This window comes from Galeopterus variegatus, unplaced genomic scaffold (assembly GCF_000696425.1).
Source record: "Galeopterus variegatus unplaced genomic scaffold, G_variegatus-3.0.2 Scaffold8801, whole genome shotgun sequence".
NCBI lineage: Eukaryota > Metazoa > Chordata > Mammalia > Dermoptera > Cynocephalidae > Galeopterus > Galeopterus variegatus.
Window position 1 is genome coordinate 78287 of NW_007734912.1, and position 7252 is coordinate 85538.

Here is a 7252-nt window from a genome sequence, read left to right on the forward strand (position 1 = left end):
TCTTTCTGTCTACCATGAACTAAAGATCTTTTCTTTATGACAGAGCCCCTCTCTTGCTATGTAGTCTCACTCCCTAATCCTTTGCTATTTTTTATTTTAGGTTTTAGTAATACTTTTTTTCAATCTCAATCTTCTTGCCAGCACTGTCAATATTTAATCATTTGGTCTCTTGCCAATCCACTTGTAAAATCCTCATTCTTAAGTCAGTCCCACAAACTGCCATTATGTTGCTAGACCTAGTCTACTTAATGCTAGTCTACTTAATGCTGCTATAAGAAAAAGTGACACCATCTTGTCAACTGGCAGGACTACTGCACTTGATTTACAAACTATGTCCTGTATAAGGGCACCCACTGAGAGTGGGAATAAACTCTCCTGCACCTGTGCAGAGGGGGCGTCTTTCTCAATTCACATGTGGGCTGGGTAAAGCACTGTGGATTGGTGTCGTCACTACCTTGGTCTGTAGTCTCAGCTGGACCCTGTGCCTCCCTTTTTCTCTGCTTTTTTGTTGGCTTATTTTATTTATTTTTTTCTTTTGTTTGGACCTTGGCTTCTCCTGTTCTGCACAACGGCTCTTCCAAAAAGTTAACATACTCCACAAGCCCTTAATCCACCACTTCCCCTATTATACTCAACAGACCTAAATTTCTTAACTTCAAGGAAAATTGAGATTACCAAAAAACCAAATTTTTCTAGATTCACCTTCATTCTCTTTCCTTCATTCTAAGGATAAACGATGACCTTTCACTTTTTAAAAGGTGAATTGTCCACTGTACTCAATCACAGCAGCTCTTGCTTTTTAGGGATCTCATTTTATCAGTCATCCCTGATATTCTGTGTATTCATCCTTTCTCTTTTTACTATCTCTCTCATCCTAACATAACACTCTCATCCTAACAGAAAGTTCATAGAAAGATTTGTATTATCTTTCTTTTTTTCCCCAAGCTTCTTAAAGTACCCTCATAGGGCCGGCCCGGTGGTGCACTCGGTAGAGTGCGGGGCTTGGGAGCGCGGCGGCGCTCCTGCCGAGGGTTCAGATCCCATATAGAGCCCGGTCCGCTCACTGGCTGAGCGCGGTGCGGGTGCGACACCGAGGGTTGCGATCCCGTTGCCGGTCGCAGTATGGGCGTGACACCGAGGGTTGCAATCCCGTTACCGGTCACGGAAAAAGACAAAAAGGAAAAAAAAAAAAAGTACCCTCATATAAAGTAGAAATCCTCTCAATATTTAAAAACATATAATAATAAATATCTTTGTGATAGAAAGTAAAATGTCCTCAGTTCTCTCTTCTTTCTGTAGTAAAAGCAAAGTCTTTTTCCCCACCCCTAGTCTAGGGTGGCCAAATGACTTGTTTTGGCCAGTGGGACACTAGCAAATGCCATAGAGAAACAGTAGCTTGAAAAGCACTTGTACATTGGGGCTTACTGTCTTGCTGGGTGAGGAAGATTGCCCTGATGTGAATGAGCCCAGGCTAATCTACTGGAGACTGTAAGACCACATCTCAGCAGACAGCTAACCAGCCACCACACAACTAACCAACCACCAATCAACCCAGCAGCCAATCGCAGACACATGAGTGAGCCACAGTAAAGAACAACTAAGCCTGACCCATACCTACAGAATGATCTAGCTCAACACAGCCCAAATTGCTAACTGCATATTTTTGAGCTAAACAAATGTTTGTGTTTGAAAACACTAAATTTCGACATTGTTTGTTAAGCAGCAAAAGCTAACTTTTAATAAAAATATGTGTGCACACACATACACCACGATCTTTGTGGGTCCTGTGTTTCCCATAATTACAGGCCCGTGTTGTTCTCTTTTCAGTCGAGTTTGTACAATACAATTGCTGTATCGATTTCCTTACTACTTGTAGCCACCACACCCTAAACTGACACCCCCAAAGAGTCACAGCCTTGTATGATCCCCTTGTCTTGAGTGTGTATAGAAACTGTGACTTGCTTCTAAATAAAAGAACCTGACAACGGTGAAGGGATTTTTCAGATGTAATTCAGGTGCCTAATCAGGTGACTTTGAGGCCATTAAAAGGGAGACTATCCTGTATGTGCATGATCTAATCAAGTGAGTTCTTAAAGAATATCAAAAGGTTAAAGACTCAAAGCAGCAGGGACTTTTTTCTCTGTCACTGGCTTTAAGTAGCAAGCTGCCATGAACTCTATAGCCTCAAGGAAATAAATTCTGCCAACAACATGAGGGAGATTAGAAGTGCATTCTTCCCTGGTCAAGGCTCCAGAGAGAATGCAACCTGACTGACACCTTGATTTCAGCCTGAGACCTTGAGCAAAGAAGGCTCAGCCATGCCCAGACTTCTGATCTACAGAAACCAGGAGAAAAAAAACAGGTAATTTTTTAAGCCACTAACTTTGTGGATATCTGTTCTGCAATAGAAAACTAATAAAGTTCCTACTGACTTCTTAACAGTTGGGTTTTTTTTACCCCATTTTTTCATAAAAACTGTTATCACTAAGGTCAAAGGTCTATAATGATCTCTTTTTTCCTAAACCCAACAAGCACTTGAATCCCTTTTTTTTTTTACTGATTTCTCTATAAAATCTGTCTCTTCCAATTTCTTCTTTCTTTTCAAAACTGTTTTATCTGTGCCTCTATCTCATTACTCTTAGTTTATTTCCTATCTTTCCTTGATAAGCCCTTTTCATATTCCTTTTCATCTTCCACTTTCTTCTATGTTGGTACTTCCTTGAATATTGCCAGTATCGGGAATGTACAGAAAAACTTGTATTTATTCAAGTTTCAGCTCATACAACATCGTGATTGTCCCCTCTTATTCCACTCTAGACTGTGGGCAGTGAGGGTGGGCAGGCAGTGATAGGACACCGTTTCTGATGTCTGATTCAGTCTTTACCTCCCCAGCCATACAAAAATTCAAGTTCTGACAGCAACAAGTCAGGAGACCATCCACTTGAAAGGCTACACCATCTTCCTGCTGGGATTGTCAAAGCAACTTGATTTTCCATACATGTACTTTTTTTGCACCTGGCTAATGGTACAAGTTAACTCACCGAGAGGTAACAACAAACCATCATTCAGGGATTCCTCTAGCATCAGAGCAGGCCCTGGGGCTTCCCAATGATTCAGAGAAATTCTCCTAAGTGTGTCTGTCTCACTCACCATGGAAGGTGACAAAAGTAAAGGGAGAGAATCAGCAAGAAAGGTGATGGGGAGGTTGCAGTGGGAAGATCATCAGAGAAAGGTTGTTTAAAAAAATAAATTAAGTTGCTTGGTCACGGATTTGTCTATCAATTGAAAGAATGAGGTCCTCTAAATTTTTAATCCTCCCAACTGCTCTAGACAATGATACAATCAAAAAGGCCCACCTGGAATCCGAGTCACCACTTGAATCACCTCTCACCTACTTGTGCAAGGTCAGGCCCCAGGTGGCTCTGCTCCACACGCACACAGAGTCATCCAGCTGATGGTCATGAATGCATTACCTCCTGGCATCTTAATATAAACATGCCACATTTTAGGAACAACTTGCGGCATTGCAAGCTAGTCCTCCCAGCAGTTAGCAGAATCCAACAGGGGAGTTTAATTCCCTACTCTCTTTCAAGGTCTTCAATCTCTAAATCCCTGAGTCAAAAGCTGTGGATGATTTGCTTTAGTGAGCAAAATATAGAACAACAGCACTAACTATGAAGCAAGAGTCCTAGGCTCTCTTCCATACACTATTAACAGTATTCTCTCAGCTGTGAATGCTCATTAAGAGCTCTTAATGCTATTTATATCACAGGATCATGTAAAAAGGAGGATCATTCATTCATTCATCAGACACTTTCTGAGCACCAGGCATGGTATTAGGTGATGGAGACCAGAGGAGAGAAAAAGACTTTTTGTCATGGAGTTCATGAATCTAGTGGGGTAAGAGAGACACATAAAAGCTATTATAATACAATGTGCTGGTATGATTAGGGTATTTCATTATAAAGGTGAGGCCCAGGAGTATAAGGAAGATTTCTATGTCTAATGTCCAGTACAAATAATTTGTTGTAATCCTTTTTCCATAGATCAATGAAATTAGGTATTTAATAAATATATGTGCTAATGTCCAAATTGCCCAGAACTTCATTTAAAAACTTCTTTTATTTGACCCTATCCAATTATTCTGATCTTATATTTCATGTCCTCTTTCCAGTTCTCACTTCTGAGCTATATTGAACAAATGTATAAAAGCTCTTCCTCTCCACATATTCCCTACTCTGTACACCCAAACATGCTTCCATCGCAAACTTCTTAAATACAGGAAATCACTTTTTGAGAGCCTACCGTGGGCCAGACTCTGTTTTGGGCGCATTACATATGTTATCTCAATTAATCTTTACAAGGAAGGTTGGCATCATCACCTCATTTTATAAATGAGAAAACTGAGGTTTACAGTTTCGAGTAACTTGCCCAGAGGAGCATGGCCAGAAGTTGCCTATCACATTTCTGTTTTCCCATAACACCTCTCCTATGCATAACCCCCCTGTCCTTACCTCCCATCCATTTCTCAACTTGATTTCTGTCCCCATTACCCCATTCACACTGTTACCACTAAGGTCACCAAGTGATCTCCCTATTTTCAGATTTAATTGACTTTGTGGCCCTACTTTATTTGATCTTGCTTTTGATTTCCACTGTAGACTCCTCTTTTTTTGTGAAAAGTCCCTTTAGCTTTCATTGCATGAAACCCCTGTCCCCAACTTTGGTCCCCTCTAAGTCTTTTTCATTGAATTTTCTTCCTTCACAGTTCTTTCTTATTTTGCAATTTCCTGGCTTGAATTCTATGTCATCTAGTTCTACACTCTTTCCCTAAATAAATATCTCCACTCCCATCACTTCAACTGATATAGGAAATATCTGCAGTCTCACATCTCTGTCCTGTGTTCCAGATTCATACTTCAAACTCCTTTCTAAATATCATCATGCAGACACATCATCATTCAACACCAGATGCCGAACCCCTTCTTCTCCCCTCCCAAGACCTGTTATTCCTTCCTCAATTAATGATGCCAACATTCATCAATTTTCTTGGTTATAAACTTTATGCTTAATTTTCCCCAGATACTATCAATGAACAAGTCCAGCTAATTCTACCCCATAGGTTTTCTTTTTATTCCCACTGTCACTACCTTAACCCCAAGCTTTATCATCTGTCTTTCAGACAAATCATTCTGTGTGTTGTGTGTGTGTTAATCTCTTTCAACTCTAATATCATCCATAGATAAGACAATTCTTGGATTTCTACATGAATATTCTTCTCTTTTTTCTGAATTTTATTTAAGAGGATTTTGATTCAATTGCTTATTTTATATTCCATCTTTACTTTTAACTTACTCTTAACTTATTTAGAAATATTTTAACATAATTTAATTTTATGTAAACAAGCCACTTCAAAGAAAATATTTGAAGACATATATGCATTCAACCCAATATTTATATTGACTATGTTCAAGATAATATACTAACTACTTTGGGGAACAAAGTATTTAATAAAAATGAATTTAACATGAGCTTTACCTTTAAAGACTTTACAATTTGTTAGTGGAGATAAGGCATGTACCTCAATAGTTATAATATACACACTGGAATGTAATAATTATAAAATAGGTACCAAAAAAAAAACCTACCAGATTTATATTGAAGGAGAGTTTACTTTCACTGAGGGAACCAAAGCAGACTTCATGAAAGAGTCAATGTCTGAACAAGGACCTCAAGGATGAGCAGAATGTACATTTTTGAGTATTTATTATTTTAACACACCTTACTGAACCCCTCTTATGTGCAAAGCAGTGCAGTGGTGCTGGGATACAGAAATGAACAGAGACAAATCTTGATTTCAAATTATTTTTAATCTAGTGAGGAAGAAAGATAAAATCATTTATTACAACAGGGTGAAAATGAATTATAATGGAGATTTTCAAAAAAAGCTATGAAACAATAAAGAAAATTGCAACGAAGGAAGAGGAGAGAACTAACTCCTCTTCAAAGAGAATGTCTGTAAGTAGAGGTGCTACTTGAGCTGAGCTTAGAGTATCAAGTAGCCTAGGCCAAAATGGAGATGCATCTGGGGAAGAAAGTTCACAGGGGGCTCAGGGATGGAAAGGTGTGAGTGGGTGCTTCGGTGTTAGTTCAAAAGAGTTGAAGAAGAGAGGGACAAGATGCAGATGGAAAAGGACATCCAGTCTAGCTTACAAACAGATTGAAGACCAGACTAAAAACAAGATCTTTTCCAGGATGTCTTAGGAGTGGCTGGCTCACCCCTAGTGCTAACTTACAAACAATTCTGTACCTGGATTCATTTTTACCACGTAGACTAGCTAACAATTCACTTAACTGACTGCATTTCTGATTGAAAAATTGATGTTGTTGAAATCAAGTAGGTCAATCATGGAATACTTTTCAGACTTTTTACATTAGAGTTCTATTACTGCCTGTATTAAATTGCCTAAACTACTTTCTTTGGTGCTCTGGTCATTTCTGTTTAATTTACATTGTGATAACAGTCATCTTATTTTTATTTCATGACTCAATGGATTATTATAGGAAATGGAAACAGAAACAATGGCCGTTCCTGAGTATTTCAGGATCCAGTATTCCTCTGTTACTGGTAAACATAATTTTTAGCCACAACTAATAAATTACATTGAGCTTTGCCTTTTTATTTGGAGCTTTGGAAACATGAACTATAACTTACTCCTAAATAATGTTTTTGGAAAAAAGATTCCAAAGTATGCATCAACCTCTAGTTTGACTTATATATATATGGCCACATGAAAATAAAAATAAATGTCCAGTTCAGGGGAAGAAATCTATCAGTTTTGGAAAAGAGTAAGTCAAAAACCCCAAAATGTATTTATTAATAATATTTTTCTTTATTTATATTTGGTATCATCACACCTACATGTTCTTCTCATGGGGGTCACATAAAACTACCCTCCACTGACAATGGAAATCCCCACATCCCCAACTTGGTTATTCATTCCATCATCTTCCTTAGGTCCTAAGGCAAAAAAAGAATGTTTTAAGCCTATCACAGCTTATTGAGAATACCAAAATTATACGATTATAATGTTTTATTTCAATACCTAGCTTAGAATAAACTTAAGAAATAAGAATTTTAGTCCAGTAGACCTATGTGGGGGATGAGGAAGGGAGTACCAGAGTGTAAGTCTTCCATTACCAAAAGGCAATATATGATAGTGAATGCTTGAAGGTGATAAAAAAAAAAAAA